General features: G+C 45.1%; 1 long non-coding RNA gene across 7 annotated transcripts in view; it reads left to right on the top strand.

Annotated features, from left to right (window-relative positions):
* Positions 1-22,963, top strand: part of LOC116216789 (uncharacterized) — an 84,076-nt gene that overhangs the window by 43,486 nt on the left and 17,627 nt on the right. For 6 of the 7 annotated variants that reach the window (XR_014884391.1, XR_014884392.1, XR_014884393.1 and 3 more), the window contains one exon: positions 1,578-1,893. The exons of the other annotated variant lie outside the window; for it this stretch is intronic. This is a non-coding gene — a long non-coding RNA (uncharacterized LOC116216789). The remainder of the gene's footprint in view (positions 1-1,577; positions 1,894-22,963) is intronic. 7 annotated transcript variants of the gene reach the window in all.

The following is a 22,963-nucleotide window of genomic DNA, read 5'->3' as shown; positions in this document are numbered from 1 at the left end:
CTTGATGTGCAATTCCAAATGTAATTGCTAGCTCGGGGCCTGTTTATGGATTTCTATGTCTGCCTTTGCATGGTAGGGAAGATGAATTCTTCATGCGGCAGGGGTCACCGGGTGAGTCCACAAAGAAGGTCTCATGAGTACAGGGGGCTCGGAGGGGTGCAGGGGCATCAGGCCCCTACCTCCATCGTGAAAGCCAGGAGGGAAATGAAGGCTTTATCCTGCTTCCCCGGTGCTGCTGCAGAAATCCCGATTTTCAGAAACATGTGGCTTCCTTTTGGCCTTGCAACATGCAAATCTAAGAGCTCACCATGTGAAAGTACTCCTTCAAGTGCTCATTTCGTGCTGTGGTTTATCCTGTCCAAGCATACTTCAGTCCCAGCAGGATCCAAAACTCACTCTTTCCTTGATACCGCATCAAGCACAGGTCCTTGGGAGATGAATGTTTGGAGTGAGAAGGCAAGTTGGTTCTGTTCCTGCTTATTTTGCTTACTGTCCAAACCAGTAATAGGTTAAAGATGTCCTGCTGATTAGCCATAACATCCCAGCAGCCTAATTTGCTCGGTCACAGTTGAGACTGGGGTCCTGGGGTGCTAAGGAAAGAAGATACCAACCCTGATACAGAGGAGGAGAAAGAGAGTCTTCCAGTTTTAGGAAGAGGGTGTCAACATTCAAGTGGCCTTAAAAAACAGACTCAGAACTGGTGGCCCCATCTACTGAGGGAGAGATGGCTGAAAAAAAAACCACAGGTGGAAAAGACACATGTCAGAGCAGACCTGTTCAATATCTATCTCTGGATACATATACATTGATGTAAAAAATGATGTGTGTGTATAAATATTACACATTTGCACGAGGAAGCTTGTCTAGAACCATAGCATGCAACTTTTCTCTGTCAGCAGGTTTTCCACCAAGCTGGGCTTACACATGGGGACCAGATGTGGCCATCCCAAAATATCCATTCACTTCTATACTCACTCTTTCATTTCTGTTGCTTTAGTACAGCGTGAGACGAATGGGCCAACAATCCATCTGAGGCCAAGTAGAAACCAGGAGCGACTGCTTACAATGCCATAAATAGCTAAATCACCACTTTCAATAGCAAATAGGGATAGTTGAGTTAGGAGTGAACTCTCCAAGCAGCTTGTAGACATTCCAGTTTCTTGTTTTAACGTCTTCGTGTGCCTTTTTTCTCCTGCTCCTCGCTTCTCTTGGTGGGAGGTGGCACATTAGCAATGCTTCCCATGAGCAGGAGGCCCACGCTGGTTATCAGCGTTATCACTCTTCAAAAGCAGAACTGGAGACCTCAGGCGTCGTGGGAGCTGTCTATTCAATTCTTTGAGGGGACCCCCAAAAATCCCATCCACAAGATATTGGCAGTCAATGCAAATATAGGCGGGTGTGTTGCCAGCTTAGGGCTTTTGTAATGATTTTCAAAGCTTTCTTGAGCTCTCCCAGCCAGCCACCCTTCTTGACAGCAGTGAAAGCCATCCAGAAAGTCAAATTCCCATCACATAGAATTAGACTTTCTAACTTTTTTTTTTTTTGTGTGTGTGTGTGTGTGTTTGTTTTTCTTCCAGATCAGGAAGAAAAGTCAAACTTTTTTTTCACTGAGTTCTGGTGAAGAGTCAGAGATGTGGAAGTGACCTTTTTGAAATGGACTTTTTGAAGTGTTTCAGGCTAAATGCCTGCAGTGGAATTGCCAGGTCATGGCCTGAATCAATGATTGAGCATCAAGTGAGGAGGCATGGCTAACCCAGGGAGCTCAGGTGCAAGCAATGCACCTGAGTGTCCAGAATCATCCCTCACCCTCATTTAAGGGTTAGCAGTGGAGGGAGCAGTGTTTCTCTGGATGGGATTGCACTTCTCTTGAGCTGTTATTGGTCATCAGAAAGGGTGAGTTAATTTTCCTTCTTTATTACCCGCTTTTGCTTCATAGTGCCTGTACCCCATTTGAAAGTACTGTCCTTGCTTTCTTTTTGCCATGCAAAGTAAATGTAAATGCCATGTAAAGTAATGTAGAGTGTGAGTGTCAGTATGAAAGGCTAAACTAACCAACATGAGAAAGCTGCAGTAAAGTTCTTGGTTTCAAAGTTCTGAAGTCCAACTCTCTCAAAATCAAAATTCTCCTGCAAGTCAAATGATTTTATGTGAATCGCTGCTGCAAAACTGTTCTGGGATTTTTAGCATTTTGCCCCAAAGACAGCTCCCTGTCCCATCTGTTTGCCTCTTCCTAGGCCATGTGCAGAATTTAGGATCTGGCACTGGGAACGTCCCCTTCTTGGAGCAGGAGGTGGGGATGGAGAATTCTCAGTTGAAGTTGTCATTATTCCTCATGCTTGTAAACATGCTGCTGCTGCTCTTCCTTCAACCGCTTCTGTTAAAGGAAGCAGACCCTATAGCTGCCCCTGAATGAAGGGGAAAGTGGCACAGGTGTGACAGGGTGATAAGTTCAGCCACAGCACCTGAATGCTTGGTATATTTTGGCATTTGCAGAGAGGTAGCAAAGTGGTGTGAGCTTAGCAGTGCAAGTCCTGCTGCAGAGAGCCATCTCCAAGCCCTGCAGCCACTCCATAAATAGGTTGGACATTTGGTGTCATAATTCCAGCAGTGCTCAGCATTGGCTCAGCTCTGCTTTATTCAAAGTCAGCAGGAACTGCTGACTGCAAGCCAGCACGGCTCTTACAGCCCTTTTCTCTCACTAATTACTTCTGGCTGCCGTGGAAGCCCTAAGGACTTCAAAGGGACAACACTGGATTTGCACAAACTATCTCTCTGGATCTTCCATCCCTGTTTCTCAGCCCTTGGTGGTCCATAAGGCTTCAGAAGGGGACCCACTAAACAACTGCAGAAAACATTAAAACTTATTGCACATTCCCACAAATACACATTCCCACACACATAAAGGCAAGGAAAATGGAGGGAAATCAAAGGGCAAGAGGAACAATAGAAACACAGTGTTTTTGTTTTTTTTTTTAACTCTTTTTTTTTTCTTTGGGGCTGTAAATGAAGAGGCATGTGCAGTAGATGGATTTTTTTGCTCTCCAGAAGGTGAAACAGTTCTTGAATAAAATGAGTAGAGGAGCACAGCCTGCCCTGGACCAGCAACACCAGAGGTTGCTCCAGAGGTTGTCTAAATCCTTGGGCACCATTGGATGTCTTTAGTAATGTACAGGACTGGAAATTGCTCCAAGCAGACTTTGTGTTGCTTAAAACTATTAACTCATCTTCAAAGAACTTTGTACGTGTCACACCTGAGTGATTGCATTGCTGGCACTTAGCCACTCTGTTCCTGGGGCCCCACTCTGAAGCAAAGCAGAGATGGGCTGCCTTGGCTTTGTTGGGGACGTGCTCTGTGTCCTGTTGGGAAACACAGCACCAAAGCCACAGCAAGAATAATGGAATCACAGAATCATTCTGGTTGGAAAAGACCTCGCAGATCCCCAAGTCCAACCGCCGCCCACCCCACCATGCCCACTGCACACATCCCTCAGTGCCACATCTCCACTGTTCTGGAACACCTTCAGGGATGATGACTCCATCACCCCTCTGGGCAGCTGTGACAATGCTTGACTAAACCTTTTGGGTCCTATATGAGCTTCAGCCCTGTACTCAGATTGAGCAGGGTGGTGACAGCATTGTGATTAGGCAGAGGGGATGTTCTGCGTGCTGTATGGGCTGTGCAGAGTGGCCCTGTGATCCTCAATGTAGATAATGGAGACTTTTTTTCATCTGTAGGGCATTGCTCACCTTCTCTGTGCCTCTTTGAGAGTAAAATGGGTATAATTAACCCTTTCTGATGTGGAGATGCATTATGTGCATCTTTTTATAAAGCAGAGAAGTTTTATAGGCAGTCAGTGAGCTGATGGGACAAGAAAACAAATTTCAGCATCAGATTTCAGATAAATTCAAGAGCTTTCAGCCAGACTTTTCTCCAGCTTCCACCCACTGGATACTGGGTTTGCTCTATTTGCTCCACTCTGAATTTTCTCCCCTTTCGTTGAATGGAAAAAACTGAATTTTCCACTAAGCCATTAAGAAAGCAGAGGTTTCACAACAGTCAGGCTGATTTGACCACGCTCATTTGAACGGGCTTTTAGTAACCTTCAGAGACTGGCAATTCGGGTGGTAAACCCTCTTTATGACCTGTTATTACCCGTGCTCTGCTCAGAGGCAGCAGAACTCATTACGGGCGTAAATGGCCGGAGTGCTCCTGCATACCAGCACAGGCTGTCTTTAATGATCTCCCTTTTCCTGCTTCTCCCTGATAAAAATACCTTACTGGTAAAAAACAGAGACCACAGAGCTAGCTGCCAGTTCTCCTCGTGGCTTCTGTTCCTGAGGTTTTATTTCACTACACTTAGTTTTTAGGAAGTCGGCCAGTGTGGCACACTTTTGTGTTTTTTATTTAACTGCACGTTAAGTGCTCCCCTTTGCCCCAAGTTTTATTAGGGAGAAGTTGAAGAGAGCCATGCAGAGGAAGGAAAACAACAGGATCAGCCCTGTTACTGCAGCCCATTTCTCCAGGCTTGATATAACTGTCCATCTCAGTTTGCATAGGGCATAGGAGCAGTAGACCTTCCTCCAATAGGAAATGAGAGAGAAACTAAGATAGAAAGGGATCTCATTTTGTTATTCCAGCCCCCCAAACTCACAGCTGGTGGAGCTGATCACCTCTGGTGATGGAGATCCTCAACAGCCACACACAACCTCTCACTATTAGAAATTTACACTCTAATAGGAGATGTTTGATATCTCTACCAAGCAGCACTACCAAGACCCACAGAGCTCTCAGCCATGCGGTGTAACTCCAGAGAAGCTCAAGAAGCTTGTCCCAAGGAGGACAGTGTTATGCTGTATAGTTTGGCTGGTGCTTCAGGAAAACCCCAAAATCTGTTTCCCTTCAGGGCATGTCTCCACACCTTCCTGTGCTGGAGTTTCTCAGCAGAAGCAAAAGTTGCAGAAGTTGCATGTAGTCAATACCGAGAGCACCATCTGGTGGGCTGCAGGGCTGGATAACACACAGCTGGGGACAGGTTTTGGGATAAAGAACAGCCAAGATGAGCATCAGTTGGGGGCATCAAGGAGCTGAGGTTCCCTGGTCTGGCTTCCCCCAGGCACCAAGTGGCAGCCTCAGGGAGAAGGTTGGGAAAGAAGCCCATGGCAGGGTTTAGCAAAGCAAGTTTCTGTCTTCAGACAGATGGAGCTTGATGTGCTCCAAGAACCACGTGCCAGATTTCCCCCAGAAATGCCTGGAGGAATCCATACATTTGCTCTACTGAACAAAGATTTAGAATGCAACTTTGAAAAAGTAGACAAACCCAATGCATGCCATGGGCCATTTTTAAACATCAATCTTTTTGTGGCCCCTTTGGCATAACCTTGGAATGCTCGAGTGCTTTAGAGTAGGAAATGTCCTCTAAAGTATCATATCGCTTTGCTTGGCAGCCTGGGTTTTCCCCAGGATGATGATCCTCCTTCAACCTGTATGAAAGCCCATTCAGACACATTAAATATGTTCTTTGCAGCTCTATTGCTTTCCCTGTTCGGGGACAATGAGAAAGGTAGTCCTCCAGACCTCTTTTGTGCTGCCACACTATAAATAACAGCAGACTTTGCTCCAGCAGTGTTCCCTCCATGTGAGCTGTCAGGAAACGTCTTCCGAGGTGCTTGTGCAACCCAATGCAATCGAGGGCCTCAGCTTGTGGGTGCTACCACATGAGGGATGCAGTAGTAATAATCACCTCCTGTGTTTAATAACCTGGATTTGTTTAGGCACTGCTTGTCTGCTCATGGTTGGGTCACAGTGTAGTGAAGTTGGACTTTGAAAGTCCCTTCCAACTCAATTCTACAATTCTCTGTAGGTGGATTATTCAGTAATGGCAATAACTAGTGGTACCTTATCCTCAGCATCACTGTTTTCCTTGTAAAACCCTAGAGTGAGCGCTAAGGGAAAAATTAACAACAAGGGAGCTTGCAGCCATGCATCTCTGGATGCTTTTCTGTGGGTTCCCAGGGTGCTGGCTCCATTCTCTGCTGTGTTCTCTGCCTGTTCTCCTCTGGCTGAGGCAGTGTGGGACCCATTTCCATGTTTTCTCAAAAGAAAAATCTCATAAGAAAACACACTAAGTTTTCTCATAGTTTTCATAGCATAACAGGTGGAAACATGCAAGCAATGTGGAGGAAAAAAAAAAAAGTCAGTGGGTTGGGCCCAGCTCTGTTGTCAAAGCATCAAAAATGAGTTAATAAAAACTCTGAGTGTTGTTCTTCTGGAGTAAACACTCCCAAGGGCTCAGCTGCCAGCTGCAAGCTCGTCTGCAGACATGACCAGAAGTACTTGTCAGTGGGAGCCTGGGGCAGTTTCTCCCAAAACACCAGTTTGGGGTTAGCTAGAGACACAAGCATGATGCTGGCACTGCTGCCCAGAGAGCTGGTGGTGCCCAAGGCCAGGTTGGATGGGGCCATGGGCAGCCTGAGCTGGTGAGTGGCAGCCCTGCCCACAGCAGGGGGTTGGAACCAGATGGTCTTCGAAGTCCCTTCCAACCCAAGTCATTCTGCAGTTCTATGATTCCATGAGACTAGGCTTGGTTAACACTGATGGCTGCTGACCTGTTGCACGCCCGTGCAATGCTTCCTCTTGCTGCTGTGACAAAGGAAACAAGGAGCATGACAACTTTGGGCTATGGCTTAATGAGCCAGAATGGCAAAAATCCATCATGCAGATGAGTCTTCCCCAGTGATGTTTCCCTTCCCCCTGTGCTGAGAGCTCTGAGTCGCAGCACCTGCTTGCTTCAGTTGAAGTGATTAACACTGGGGAAGACAATGCTCAGCCAGGCTTGCTTTCTTCTCCCCAAACAATACTGAAAATCTCCCAAAAGTGGCGTGCTCTGTACCATTTGAATCAAAATCTCCGCATTAATAGGCGCGCCTTTGGACTTGAAGAAGTGTCTTTTGTGTGGGGCTCTCCCTGAATTTTAACAAGCACAGCTTTTTACAGGAAAGGGGAAAAAAAAAAAGTATCTAGGAAGAGAAGCAGGCACACACACAAAGACAAATTTCATTAGGCTCTAATCTCTGACGGGCAGCTCCTTTCTGACAAACACTCCCTTTCAGCCCACCGTGCTTTGCTGTTGTTTTGTTCCCACCCAAATGCATCCTATCCCAGGATGGCATGAAGCACAAGTTCGGACACCCTCAGTAAATGCCACGTCCTGGCGTGAAGCAAAGAGATGCTGAAAAGGGTAAAAACCTATTTCTTCCCTCCAAAAGGTGCAAGGTTGTTAATGAGGTGTCCCATGCGGCACAAGCCCAGCAAATCTTTTGATTAAAACTGGCCTGAGTGACAGAGGCTGAGTTATTTGTACTCAAGCCCTTTGAGAGACGGCAGCAGTGGTGGCTGGGAGAGGAGAAAAGGATGAGATATCATGTGCATGAAGCTTAATTTGGCAGCGTGGTTTAAGGTGATGTCAAAAAATGGGAGGGGGTTGTTAAATGATATTAGTGCTTGATTTCTTAGAAAGAGCAATGCTGGCAGGAGTAAGGTCTTTGAAATGCTGCATTTTGGGGGGGAGGTTGTCAAAAAGTCCCAGGTTTGAACTCAGCTCTTCAGAGCTGGGGTTTGGCTTTCTGCTGCAGTTCCTCCCTGTTGTTTTCTGCTCCAGTTAGGCCCCTAAATCCTGTGTTTTCCCAAGGATCTGCTTTAAGGCTTTGGCTGTGAGCTCCCATACCTGCAGTCACAGCAAGGAAAACAGAGAGGCAGGCTCTCCTTGGCTCTGGGCTTTGTATTTACTCACTGCACTGTAAGAGCTTCTGCTCTGTTGTATTCTCACTTTGATGGCTGGAAATACGAGTCCACCACAGGAATGGCAAAAAAAAAAAAAAAAAGCATAAGCGTGCTTGGATGCAGAACCAAGGCAAAAGCAGCTAGAATAAATAAATTACAACAGGAGGAGGAAAACGCTCAATTCAAGCTCTCCAGCACACTGCAGGAGGAGTTCACATTTTTTTTGGCCAGCAGCCCTCTGGAGCATTCCTGGCATAGCTGCTCCAGCCCTGGGGGCATTGGGTTGTTTTTGGGTCAGGTGGTTCCAGCGATGCCTGCAGACTTTGGAGGGGTAATTCCAGGTCGCAGATGCCACAATTTGGGGTCTGCTGGTCAATGATGAACAAGCCTTGGCTCTGAGACCCAGGTGGGACCAGCTGCCCAATGGGAACAGGCAGGAAAGAAGAGAAGTCCCCATTTTTCTTGCCTTTGGACGTGGAGTTTGGGGTCCCCCATTGTGTTGAGCTGGCTGGGAAATAGTTTTCATGGCCCACAAGAACGTTGTGGTTGTAGACAGCCTGCCCAGCTCAGGTGGAATCCATAGGATGAAACGTAGTCCCAGCTCCAACCCAAAGTGAGAACGCAGTGTGCGTTGAGCCTGTGCTGGGGATGCTCTGGGTGCACTGGTTTGGCAGGAGTGGAATGCAGCTGTGAGAGCTTCCCAGAGGAAACATTTTTGGAGAGGTAGGAAAAAAAAAAAAAAAAGGAACTGGGGGAAATCTGACAACTTCAAGTGTTTCTGAGTGGGAGCCTCTCTTGGAGTTTCATTGGCGCTGTAAATATTTGGTCACCTAAGAGATTTCCTGTACGTCATCTGTCTTCTGATTGAATGTTCTGGATCTGTGCTATAGCTGTTGGTGTGCACAGCCAGGTTCCCTATGAGATCAAACAGCAGTGAAGCAGCCAGACACCCTCATACTTTATGCCTGCCTGGAGATGGACTCTGCACAAATGAAATAAATCAGTGAATGGGGAAGTCTTCAAGTTTGCCACATTTGCTGTAGAGTCTCCTTTGAGTGAATGTACGTGCCAACCAAGTGTTGGCACAAGTCTTGCCTTATCCCTTCTGAAGTTGCTGAATGGCTGCGAGCAGCATGAAGCTTGAAGGAGAAAGGAAAACAGCAGATACTCCAGTGATCTTTGGGTAGAGGATGGGCAGAAGGACTCTGGCACTTGAGAGCTCATCTGGTTATTTTACATGGTGACATCATGTGTGCTAATGAAAGATGTACCTCACTCTATAAATACTCAGTGCTCAGCTATTCCGGCTGCAATAACATTACGTTAAATTCAAAAGATAACAAGGACTTGAGATAATCGTATCACGTTTGAAAAATTGACCACTGCTTAGAAAAACAAAGACTGAGTTATATGCAGACAGAGATGAAAGCTGGCTATGTCCCTTTATGCATCACCCAGTATGGCAGCATGCTTTGTGCATTGCAACCATGAGTCTGTTAAATGTGCATTAGACAACAGAGATATTTCAGGAGAAGAATCCCAGCACTGCACATCTGTTCCTCAGTCTTCCATGGCCAAGAAGAACAGGGCCAGCTTAGCTGCAGTCAAAGTGCTTTTGACATCCTGCTCCTCCGGCAGCTCTGTGCAAGCTCAACTGGAGCCATGGGACACCCTGTGCTCCTCACATTAAACACACAGTTCTGCCAGTATTGATGCGTGGGGCTTGAGCTAAAGCAAATGACAGGCTCTGGATCAGATCTCCCTTGAAAAAGCTAATAAGTTTCCATCCCAATGGCTGCTTTGGATTTAAGATGAAGACGATGCGCAGAAATGGCACTTGACAGAGTGCAGTTGGTACCTGTTGTTCTGCACACAGAACAAGGCATTGGGAGACAATAACTACCCATCCCTGCCTGCTACCAGGCTGTGCTTAATGGATCCTCCATGGGGAGGTCAGGACTCCCTGTAGGGAAGATAATTACCGAATAAATCAGAGCAATTCTGAGCGAGCAGCTTTTTTCCATTACTGCAGGAGAACCTGGGGCATGGCAGGGGGATCAGATATCACCAGCTCCATCCTGCCTCGCGTGCAAGGGCAAGGGGAGAATGCGGCAAAACATGTGTTCTCTCTGGAAAGCTGCGGTGGAGAGACGGCGTTCCAAGAAATCAGGTTTTCAGCCACACTGAAGCGAATGATTTACTGGGAAACGAGCACTGAATGTAAACTTCTCTCCCCTCTGCCCCGCTGCAAATGGTCTATAAAGCAATCATTCACACGCTCATCTTCAGGGAAGTTTTATGAGAATATATTGCAGCTTGGGCTCTGCTTGTGCGCAGCTCCCTGCAGGTCTGACCCACGTTCATCCTTCCCCAAGGAGATCTAGGGGGAAAGAGAAAGGAATATGCCTCACTCCTCTGCAAAATTTGGGAGAAAAAAGGCAGGTTCGAGGATGCTAGGCAGTGTGCACTGATTGCTTGCTTAAGTGGATGGAAGCTTTTATTTTTGAGTGAATCACTCAGGTTGTGATTCAGGATAGGTGATCTGCTCTGCTACCTGGCGACTCAGCCTCAGTGGTGTTTCTGCCATGAGAACTTTGTACGAGATGGTCTAACTTTCTACACGGTCTACTAGTAATGGAACAAGGGGAAATGATTTTAAGCTAAAAGAGAGGAGATTTAGGTGAGACGTTAGGAAGAAATTCTTTACTCAGAGAGTGGTGAGGTGCTGGCATTGCTGTCCAGAGCTGTGGTTGCCCCATCTCCGGAGGTGTTCAAGGCCAAGTTGGATGGGGCCCTGGGCAGCCTGGGCTGGTGGAGGCAACCAGCCCATGGCAGGGGGTTGGAACTGTATGATCTTTAAGGTCCCTTCCAGCCCAAACCATTTTATGACTCCAAGATTCAGTGACTTGTTTCACATGGCCAAGCTGCCCAGCTACAGATTTTACTGGGAAATGATGGACTGTGATGCTGGGGCTGGGAAGTCGGTCAAAGTGACCTAAACTGGGAAAGAAACAAGCTGAAAGAGCAATAAAAGCAAGGGAATGGAGCACAGGGTAAACAGAATGAGAATTGCGTGTCACGTTTCCCTGAATCATCTGGGCCTGAAAGACTTCTAAATATAACAAATATTGAAAACTTCAATCCCATCCAGTATAAACAACAACAAAGTAATTTTTTTCCTGCCTGGCAGAGAAATAGGAAAAAATTCCATTTGGATCCCACAGGCAAATTAAGGACAGGATGAAGCCCTGCCCCACGCGGTGGCATGGCCTTTCCTAACCCCTCGGGCTGCTCGAGGCCATGGCTCCAATCCCAGTCTGTGCTGCTCTGGCTGGGATGCGGCTGGGAGCATCTAAGCATCTGCACATTGGCTCTCACCAGTATGGGCTTGGAGGAGCGCATGGCAAAACTCACCCTATGTCTTCAGTAGCACCTTTTAAGGCTGCATCTCAAGCTGGAGATTTCGCCTTACTGAAAGAGCACGGGGCTGAGGAAATTTGTATTGATAACATCTGGCCGCTCTGAGCAGCTGCAATATTTTTAACTGCGTGTGGTTGTCCATGAGAACTGGAAAGACCCAGCCCCAAACAGCGTCAGCCTGGAGTTATTATAAGGTTTTTTCTTGTGTGAATGGGAAACGCAGCTCAAGTAAAGTGCAGTGTGTGGCCTTGGATGGGGTAAAGCCCTCCTGAAGTCATGGAAGGGATGGAGAGCTTCCAGCGTACACTGGGGTTGGAGGTCACGGCTAAAATGTGCAAAATTGTCAAGGCAGAAGGTAAAGTGATTGGGAACTGTATCCATTTCTCCAAAAATCCAAGGCCAGAAGTCTTGCTGATGGTGAGCAGTGAGAGATTTCAGAGGGCAAATGAGCAGTAGATGGATGGCAAAGTGGGCGTTTTCCAACTATCTGGCCAAGATGCTATCTAAACTACGAAGGATAAACAGAGTTAACAAAGCAGTGAATAAACAAAGGATGTCAATATGACCTGATTTCTATCAGTATTTGCCAGTATTTAGTCCGTTCTCTGCCATGTGGCTGTGGTTTCCTGTTTATACAGGGCCTGAAGGAGAGATAGTCACAACAAAACCTATAGCAATGGGCGTCTGTAATTTATCTTATTGCTGGAGCTGACGCCAGCCCCACAACTGCAGACAGATCGCACGGGCTGAGCTCCTGCTGCCTGCTGGGCAACCACCCATGATCAGGTGCTGGTGGTTGGTTCTGGTCTTGTTAGGATCTGAAATCATTCAGTTAACCCAAACAAGGGAGAAAATGTCATTCAGCTTCTTGTTTGACATCTGATGACAAGCATCTCTGGAGTCAATCTGAGGAACATATGTACCAAGCCTTTTAAGGGAAACCTCTGCCTTATCATCTGCAATAATTTATATTCCCAAGGCTGCTTATCTGGTGCTGACTGGTGGGAGCCCCGTGTGCAAGCTGAGCTTCTACAATTAACCTTCTTCCAGCAGACAGACACTCTCAGTACCTCCTCTGGGGCTCTCAACATGAGGTGTCTCAATCTGTCAGTCATCATCTCCCCTCTCCCACCATGGTGGAGAGAATCTGCAGAGGGCTTCCCATGGTCCCTATGGAAAGCAAGCAAGAATATTGTGTAGTCTTGGTTCAGCAGACATAAGAGAAGGATGGAAGGCCCTATGGAATTATTGGGATGGGAGACCTCCCAGAAACACCCAGCCCAGTCAATGCTGCTCCTGCCAATGTTGGTAGGACTTGTGGGGATGACCACCAAGGGATGTCGTTGCTTTTAAAGCATTATCCCACAAAAACAACTGTTCTGGGTCAACCTAGCTGAGGGTCCTGCCTGTAAGAGCATCCATTGAAAGTGGATGTCTGTGGGTGTAAATGGCTATAAAACCAGGAGAAGTATATCTGGTGTTTCTTCCTAATAATCTTCCCAGGCTGGGTGTAGTTGCTCTGCATTTAGCAACCCTCAATGGAGTCCTCATGGCCTGAATGAGCCTCACAGCATGATCACCGTGGGTCGAAAGTGTTAAGTGGTGAGAGACTTAATGAGACATGGGGAGTGGATACTCCCAGGCCTTCCCAGCTCTGCATCCGGTCCTTCTCCATCTGCTCAGACCTTCTCATTCACATGTCCCAGTGCAGGAAATGCCAGGAGAGAGTTACGTGGTTACAGCTTCTCTTGTTGGTTTTTGCTGTCTGGAAACTGGATGACAAAGGTAAAGGGAAGCGCAGCAAAACTTGCTTTAAAAAAGGAGAAAAAAAGAAGAGAAAAAAAAAAGCCAACCTTGATATACGGGTCCCTTTCTTGTAGATGGGGCACATCCAACTCCTGATGCCCCCACTGCAGAGTCTTGAAATATTAACATCTTCAGATTCAAAGTGAGAGCCAAGCATGAAATCGAGCTTCAGATGGGAACTGTCAGTTTAGCAATACTTTCATTGGAGCGATGTAGAACAAATGAAGGAAAGGTTTTTGTTTTATTTTTTTACTTTAAATTTGAGCTATGCGGTGAGATCTGCAGTTGTTGCTGTACATATTCCATGCTTTGTTTACCTTCGTGTCACTCTAGTGAGGATTTTAAATCTATTTTAGTGGCATATAAAGAATTTCCTGTTTGTTCCTGTTGGAAGGGACTTGATGAGTATTTCCATATAAAGAAAGGGGGGTCTGAAGGAGAGTGCTTATCTTGCTGTTTCCAAGGAGGAGAAAGGTTTCCCATTTCTCAGATATGCTGGGATGATGCTGTGAACTTAACCACAGAGATGACCACTTGTGGAAATATTGATGGCATGGCAGTTGATGCTCTTTCTACTGAACTACTTGCTGAACACCTAAAGTCTTACTTTCTGCTTTCCAAGCGTCTTTACTACAGTGTCATCAATCCGTACCACAGACAATTAGTGTTGTTGCATTGCAAGATGTAGGTTCAACAGGATAGTTTATGAAAATCGAATACGGAGGCAAAATGGGGGAAGAACTGTCAAGCCACCCAATTTCCTGCTTCTTCCCCTGTAAGAGCCATGGTTGGACTTGAACGATGGGTTAACTAATGTAGTATAGACTCTGAAAGCCCTGAATGATGAGCAAGAGGCTTCCCTTCCGCCTTAAGGACATCAGATCTGGTGCTGCTGGGCAAGGCAAAAGGAAAGCCTCAAAAACTCAAAGTGAGCTTGTAGGAAGGCTCAAGGGAAGAACGTGAAGAGGTGGGGAGGTGCTCACACATGAACATCCATCAGTCTGTGCAGTCAGTGGGTCAGAGAAAGTTCAGCAGCTAATGCCTGAACTCTCCCCAAAGAAAATCCTGGTTCTTGCATATGCTTTGGCTTATGATAATCGTTTTAGTCAGCATTTATACAGTGTAATTAGTTTGCTCGGCAGAAACACACATGAAAAAATTGCAGGTGAAGGTATTGCAGGAGCGTGGCTTTCTGAACCATCTAGATAATCCCCGGATCCCTTTGGATATGCCTGGTTGAGGAGGCTCACTCTGCTTTTGGCCTGGTAGGATGCCACTCCATCACCACCTCACCAAGTCCTCACATAAGCACAGGGCGAGGCTAAAGGCAGATCTGTAGCTCAAGCTGGGCTCCCTGCAAGCACAAGTTGAAAGGTCGCTATTTGTTCGGCGTGTGCTGTGTTAATTTGTCATGTTTTATCTCTTTCTACTACCCAAGCAGCTGCGGTGTGTAAAATACTCCAGGTCTGCCAGCCTTCAGCTGAAAAGCAACAAAAGCAGGGGTATGCAGCCTTTTTCATGTAAATGTTAGCTAGCAGCGTGATTGTCTCACAAACCCCACTGAAGGCACTCAAATTCCTTTAAGGTTTGTGGTTATGTGCTCCTGACAGTCACCGTGACAGCTCTGGTCACACAGAGCCGTCCTGACATCCATGCACTCCTCACAGGAGCTTTCCTGTCCTATGGGGCTTTTTTAATCACCTAACATCAGTTAATGGACGCTTAAGATGAAGTAATTTCCTTTTTCTTCTCCTGCCTCTGCTGGTCAATGGTGGATGAGATCACCTGCTTTTTATTTGGGGGTCCAAGAAGAAATTGGCAGCCTCTACCTCGGTTTTTTTCCCCTTCTCCTTTGAGCAGGGTGGAATTTCTGCCGAACAATTCACATTCATTTGCTAAGTGGTTCTGCAAGCCTGTTTACAAGAAATGCAAATGTCGCAGGACTACGGTGGTTTTGTATTCTATGGTTCACCTAAAGCAGGCCTTGATGCTGAGGTTTTGAGGACGTTTAGCTCTCGGAATGCCATGAGGCCGAACATATCTGTAAGCCTCTCCAAAGCGGAGGTGCTGAGGCTCAGGGCATCTTCAACATTTTGAAAATGCTGTTGTATCACAGCTTAAAAATAGAGGTGTTTTGGACCTCTCAAGATGTTGTGGAAGAGACCGAGAGGGATAGCTTGAAAGCGCAGGCGTTGCAGTGGATAAAGTGGATCTGTGAGGTTGGTCTCCCACGAAGATAACCCAAGGAAGCTGACGCCTCCAGGACTGCATTGTTTCACATCAAACTGTCTGCTTGCAGAGCAAACGCGATAGCAGGGTGTTGATTTATGAAGTGGTGGCTGAGTTCCCAACCAGAAGCAGCAGAAACGTTTTGCATTTGGGATGTGACAGCCCAGGCTCCATTCATCTGCAAAACCTGGTGGTGTTTTGAGAACTGACCTTCCCACATGGATGTGGGATCAGGGATGTGCTGGTGATCTGGGGGCACTGAACAGGTTCCTCTCACCTCTCCCCAAATGCTTGTCTTCCATTCAAGTTGTAGGCAGAGAGCCGTGTGACATCTCTACTTCTGTTGGCTTTGGCCAATGCATTCTGGAATGGCTGGAGGAGGACAGGCAAACATACAGAAGTTTTCCCAGGAAATGCAGCTAAAAATGGATTTACTCCTTCACAACCAATTAATGGACTTCAAAGAGCAAAAACGAGGGATGGCTTGGGCTGTGGAATGGTTTGGCACAGGATGGTGAGAAGGGGTAAATTTAGCACGATGGGACAAGCCAACCTGAAGACTTCATCACAAAATAACCCCTTGAGGGCATTCACTTGGGAAGTCTCTGCTTAATTGCAGCCTAATTGCTGCTGTGGGTGCAGTTCTCATGCCTTTTGAAGATGCCTTGAGACTGGCTGGTGGAAAACTGCTCTAAAACTTGTTTTTTTAAGATATCAGTCCAAGCCAAAGGAAATATGCCAGGGAGTCCTGGATATGATTGGAGCCTATCAAGATGCAGAGATGAGGAAAGGCATATCTTGTTTCCTCAAGCAGGGAGAATTAACTGCATGTGAACAGGGACATTGCTGTCCTGGAAATAGTCATAGGGCAGCAACGGCAGCAAGAGTTTAGAGTTAGAGTTTAACCCTTGCTTTTTTGTCTTTCGTACCTTAGAACAAAGAAACTGCTTTTGTGGGTCATCAAATCAGAGGTTAAGTGGCTTAGGAACCACCTTGTGTGTTACTAAACGTAGTTGTTTGCATTAAATTTCTGCAGCATCTCCTAACATTTAATTTTCAGCCAATGGAAATGCAAAATTTATCTAAAGGACCTTGGAGAAACTATAGCTAGCAATTAAACAAGAACAGGAATGGATGAGTGCTTTAGTAGCTTGCTGGAGGATGGCATCACCATTGCCCAAAGCCCGAGTGAGGATTCTGCAGCCATCATGTGCATGGCAGCAATGTGGGCCCCGGCAGAGATGCATTAATAAACTCACCCTTGCTCAAGGTTACAGTGTGAGCTGATTGCTTCTGATTAGGGATTTGTATTCAGTTGTGAGATCCCGCGATTTTTATTACCTTTACGGTAATAATTGCAAATAATAAAATGACAAATTATTGTAATTAAATTTTAATTAATTACAAAACCGTTACTTTTTAAGTTTATTCATGGCAGTGACAATGATACTGAAAACAATTCATTAAAGCACTTGCTATGTAAATTATGAAGCAAGGCTTTAATATCAGGCAGCTCGTGTATTCGCTTTCTGCATGGCAGTAGGGAATTTGTCTAAGGGACAGCAGCTCTCCTGGATGATTTTAACAGCTTACTTTAACGAGCAGAGAAATATTAGCTACTCTTGAGCTGATATTGTTCCCAAAGTCAGGCTCTGCAGCACCCTACAAGTTGCATGCAACCCGCGTGTAATGTTTTCCAAGTTTCACCATAGAAGCCCTTCTGTCCAGGGGGAAGGCACAGATCAAGGGGAGACGTGATCAGACAGGAAGGCACCTCCAGCTCGGACAAGGGGAGCCTAAAGCAGCGAGGCACGCCCAAGGTTAATGACACGTTGCTCCACCAGCTTCTATCTAATCTTGGAAAACGTCCTTTGCCACAAAGAAAAAATGGGAAAGTGATTATGTGACTTGAAATAAGGTCTTGCTCTACTGTCTAGACAGCTTTAAAAAAAAACATCAAGCTGGGGTGTTCCTATTTATGAAAAACGCAGCTGTACTTCTGCCTTCCTCAAGCGAGAGAAGAAAGAGGGGCACTTGAGGTCACTTGGCTGCAACGCGCTCACTGAGCCCATCCATGGGAATTTATCCCTCTCTTTTTCTTCTTCCTTTCTTTGTTTTGCTGCTGGTGCTGCACAGCTCGTTCTCCCAACCTGCCATCCCCAGCAGCTGGGTGTTGAACCAGGGGGTTGTGAACAGAAGGGCTGTGGACCTCTGCTTTTTCAGTACAGTATCACAGTCAGAATCACTTCCCCGAGCAAAGCTGCAAGCAGCCTTCAGACCCTTAATAGAGTCTCTTCTAGACTCCATTAAATTGGAAGCGTTCAATCTGCCCTGAATGCAACCTCAGCAATTCCCTACCCATTATTTTAAGCCATGATAAATTATTCATAGGCTATGGATTCTGTTTTTTTGCTGATGGTGTCTATGCAGGTGGAATCAGATGCCCAAATGGGATGGGCAGGACCTCCAGCGTGCCCTACATCAGCGGGAGCCCTGTAAGGCCACACAGCATCCTCTGGAAACCACAGCATCGTTTGCTGCTGATGCTCAACCTGGATGGCCAGAAAACCTATTGATCAAGAGGCTGTGTCCTACAAAAGGGAGAAATAGGTCAGCAGATATGTTAATCCCAGCTTGATCTAAAGTCTTCGGGACAGGTGGCAACCTTCATTTAATGGAACAATGAGATCATTAGGAATTCATAATGAACTGTACCGCGGCCATGGAAGTAGGTCACACTTACCCCAGGAAGACACAAAATTGAATCTGTTCCCATTCATGTGCAGGAGTGGAGATGGCTGGGGGCAGACTGATAGCTCTGCCTTGGGATTTGCTCACCAGACAATTTTAGGAAGGAAAGGGGGCAAATGCAATGGACATAAAATGATTTACATTGTCCCAGGTGATAAGAGGACTTAAAACATGGGCAGATTGAGTTGGAGGTGTTGTGTCTCATTGGCCATGGGCTGTAGCTCTGCTGCCATGGGTGGGATGGCAGGAGGATGGTCAAGTTGGGAAGAAGCATTTCTCAAATGGGTTCCAAATCAGGGTCAGCAACCACTCAGGAGGAAAGAGAAGGGCCCTTCAGTCCTACCAAGGTCCCTAGGATTGAAAGCCAGATATGCCTCATGTCAGTAAGCTGTTTTGCTCTGTGGACTTTTTCCTGCTCCTGATGATTTTTGCAGGTGAGAATCTAGTGCTTGTGATAGGTCTGTGAATTTGAAAAGTTCCTTTTCTTCCCTCCATTCCCTACTGCCCCCAAACCCTGGCATTCTTACAGTCCTATGTAACTCTGTTAGCCACCAAGAAGGCAGGCTGCTGCCCTGCAAGAGGAGAGCAGGCAGGCTGGGCTATGGGGAGGAGAGAGCTTAGCTCAGCTAGCAAAAAAAACCAGGAAAAGCTAAGAAAATATTGTGCCAAAGATGCAATAAGTGGTAGTGGGGCTTTGAGGGTTATTTCATTTTATTTTAAAAGTGTATTTGAAGGAAGCCTTTTATAAATATTTAAACAAAATAAACTGTTAAAGTGGGGGCTGGTTTGAACTCCTCCAAAAAGTCACCATGCAAAACTCATGCTGCTACCAAGGGTCCCTATGTTGCAATGTATTTCCACGGACAGGGTTCACCCATTCTCCATATTAGCTTTGGCTTTTGTCATAACAGCACACAGTCATTAAGTGTAAGGTGACAGGAGAGGGATGGAGATATTTTTCTGGAAGAATGGGGAGGAAGCTAGAAAATTCTTCAGGTCTGGGGGACTGCTGAAGATGGGCTGATTTCGTTGGATTATTCAGGAAAAGACAGCTTAAATGGGACCCCAATCCAGCCGTGGTTGCTGTGTTACTGACGGTATGGCATTTGAAAGAAATGGGGAGAGAAGATCCTAAATGCACGTGCCTCTGGCCATTAACGAGGAAGGAAGGCTGCCCCGTGGTGATGCCAGCATCCTGACTCCAGCCCTGACTCTCTGCTGTCAGTTTTGAGGACTTAAACAAAAGTTAGTGTCCATCTGGCTGAGTAATGCAAACATCTCACCGTGCCAGGCAGCCGATAAGGAATCACCTCTCACTGTTAATGAGGGAAATTGACACAGCCTTAAAAAGTGTTCAGAAAAAAGGGGAAACATTTCAAAGAGTGCCTTGAAATGGAACGTTCCTACTACTTGAAAAAATCGCAAGGTAAGTGAGGTTCATGTCAGTAAACATTTTCAGCTTCCTCTTAAAAAGCTCTGTAAAAATTAAATCAAAATGTGAAAACTTTGTACCATGACTCAAAGACTAGACTGGTCTTGAGGAAAGTTTCTAGCAGAAAGGCAACCCAAAATGGCCTGCAACAGGCTTTGCAAAATAGGTTTGAGGGTTTTTTCCCCCTCTTCTGAGTGATCAAAGCAGCAAGCTGCCAACTGTTTTACCTGATCCATAGTGATATAGCAGTGATTCATCAAGGTTCCAGCCAAAAATGCAGGTCCTGATGCTTGATGGACTTGCTAGATGTTGTTTGTGCATTAAGACAACTGTAGCATTATTGGATGTTTCTCCAATTTTTCCCAGCAGACTGTGGGACCAGCTGGGACACCACTTATTTACAGATCTCCTCTTGAAGTTCTGATGTTGAAATGGAGATTTATTTATTTATTTATTTATTTATTTAGAAGAGTGAATTGAAATGCCATTTCCATGTACAGTGTGTCAGGGATCTGTGGGAGCTCTCTGAGGTCTGCCTGGAGCAACCCATTCCAATCTTGAGCAAGGCTTGGCCAAGATGGCCTGAGACTGTAGTGTTTCTTGTGCACACAAAGAGATGAAAGTTCAAAGCAGGTGCTGGTGGGCTATTCTTAACTTTAACAATCTTTATTTTAAAAAGAAAGTAAAACTTGGGTATTTTTCAGATACGTTAAGCATTGATTCCTGGTGCCTTTCTGTTAGTCTTTGCTAGCAGCTGTTTGGTTGGGTTTTTTTTGGTCCTATCCTGGTAAAGGAGCCTCACAGAAATCAATCTTACACCTCACTGGAAGCAAAAACATCATGGCAGCCAGGCTGATGGGTCAGAAAATCTGGATTCAAATCACATCTTGCTAGCATCCTCCTTAATGGTTCCTTGGAGAAACTTCTATCTTTCCTCTTGCTTTTTCCACCTGAACAGACCAATTTCTCTTTCTTTATTTTCAGTGAGCACTCTTGAGACAGATATATTAGTTAAACTGCTGTTCCATTGTTAGCTATTCACAATGGTTGGAAACATTAAAATAATAACAGTCATTAAAAGCTTGAGTTAAATGACAAGAGTCTTACAGTATGCAGTGTTGATGTGTTTCGTGCTAAAGCTGCTTCCAAAACACACATGCAAGAGGATAGCTTTAGCTGCTTATCTCACGTGGAATTGGCAAGCTCTTTATATTGTTGCTGAATGGTGTTTCCTCCTTGTGTGTGCATGCAGATTATGAGTGATGCTATCTTACCTTCTTTTTCATGCTGGCAATCTTCCTGCTAACTCAGCCCCTTTCTAAAGATAAAAATTGGCAAGAGACTGACAGTTTGTATGCTGGTGTGGTTGGCGTCCAAGGCTGTGGTTTCCTGTCATTGCTTACTGTGCAGGCAAAGCTAGATGCCTCTGTCAAGGTATTCATCCTCAAGCTCCTGGACATTCAAGTAGATGTGTAGTATCTTCTATGTGGAGGAATAAACAAGCTGACTCCAACAGGCTTGTAAATAGACAGCATTCCCAGCCTGGTGTCTTTCTTTTTGGTAGCTAGTTAAGAGGAAAAAAATGTCTTTTGAAGACCTCAGTGTGTTTCTATTTCCCCCAAAATGTGTTTCTCTCTATACCAACTAGTTGACAGTTTCAACTCAAATGCATAGATTTCATTTCCCAAGTGGAACATCTCAACAAAGTTACCATTTACTGAAAGTAGCTTGCCTTTTGCCTTACATTTTCAGAAGACAACTTTTCCAATAGCCTCTAGATTTCATCAGTTCTTGATCAACGTATTGTACGTTCTGGCAGTAAAACCTGGTTACGTTGCTGCACAAACAGCACTGAGATTCAATATAACTTCATAATTTATAGGATAGACAGAGAAGACATTTTGCAGTTCTGTTCAACACTTTGATGTCAGTGAGAATTCTTCCTTCTTGGCCATTTTAGATGAAAATCTTAAAGGCTTAAAAAAAATGTATATTTAAATGTTTACATCTGGGGATATGCATAAAATCTAGCTTAGATGTGTGTTTTATTAAGCAGATGGTAATGTCTTATTTACATTTCTCATATAAAACCATCTGTGTCTAAACTGGGGAGACGCTGCCTCCTGCTACAGTTGGGAGTTTGGCTGCAGGGGGTGTAGCATTGCTTTTGTTAGCATTCAATTTTCCTCACTCTTCAGAGCTGAATATGTAACACTAGTTTTATTTAACCTTGTTCTAATTAAAGGATTACGAAACTGCGGTTGGCTCTTTCTGCAGCATTTTGCTGGCACCCTTTTTTTGTTGCCTTTAAACAAAATTGAAATCTATTGCCCTGTTTTCCCTTGATACCAAACTCATATTTCGCCTCCTCAATTTGTATCCCTTGCATGTAGCCTTCCCTACCACCAAATAATTCCTCTTTCTCCTTGGTGTGAAATCCTGGCTACACTGAAGTCAATGGAAGTCTCAACATCAGCTTTGACAAGGTCAGGATTTCTCCCAGGGAGTTTGTTTTCTTTAAGCGCTTACAGCCTGTTACTCCAGCCAATCTTTCCTTGAGCCAAGTTCAACACCTCCATCTCCACCATCGCTGTTGTTCTTCTATGAACTGCCTCCAAATTACAGAGTTGGGTGCCCAAAGAGGAACATGCTTTTTCAGGTGTCATCTAAGTAGTAACCTCGTAGAAATACTATTTTTCTGCTATTGGCTGCATTAGCAATTTTTTTCCAATTTTTTTCCCTTTCCTTGTTTTACTACTGTATCCTGTTGCATTTTCATGTCATTAATAAAGACATGGCAAAAAAAAAAAAAAAAAAATAGACCTAACTCTGACCTCCCTATGGAATCCACAGCTCTGCCAACAACATACTCTGTTGGTTGCCTTTTTGCTTTTTCTTCCATCTAGCTCGTAGCATTCATGGACTGTTCCTATCTGAGCCAATTTGAATTAATCATCTTGCATGATGTGAAGATACGCCATACTGAAGGCATCATCATGTTAAAAATAAGAAACACGTGGGAATCAGATTTTGTCTTTTATACAAATTTTCTTATTTTGAAAAGAAACTTGAAGGAAAAATTGTTTTCCTTTTGTGCCTGAATGGAGTATCAAAATCAAATTTGCCTGCACGGTGATTTTTAAAGCGAAAAGAAAATCAGTCACCAATCAAAATAGGTGGATTTATGTTATATTATGTTAATATGAGTTATGTAAGTTTACATAAAACTTCAACGTAGAAGATAAAATACTCTGATAAAATCAAAGGTACTAACGCAATGCTCTCAGAAAGCAGGATAGCTTCACAGAACATCACTTTACAGGGGAAAACTGCCCAATGAGATCTGTATTAACTAGCAGTGATAACCTACGATATGTTGTTTCTTTCCTAAAAACCACAAATACTTCTCATTTCACTGAGGAAAAAAAAAAACAACAATAATTGCAGAATTGTGTAGGCTTTCTCATCTTAAGGGTATTGTTCTTGCCATCTCTGCTTTGCAAAGTAAAATTGTATTCAGGGAAGAATGGTTGTAAACCAGGCTA

The sequence above is a fragment of the Meleagris gallopavo genome, chromosome 7 (assembly GCF_905368555.1).
Source record: "Meleagris gallopavo chromosome 7, MGAL_WU_HG_1.1, whole genome shotgun sequence".
Classification (NCBI taxonomy): domain Eukaryota; kingdom Metazoa; phylum Chordata; class Aves; order Galliformes; family Phasianidae; genus Meleagris; species Meleagris gallopavo.
Note: the sequence above shows the minus strand (reverse complement) of the source record. Positions and strands in the feature narration are given on the sequence as shown.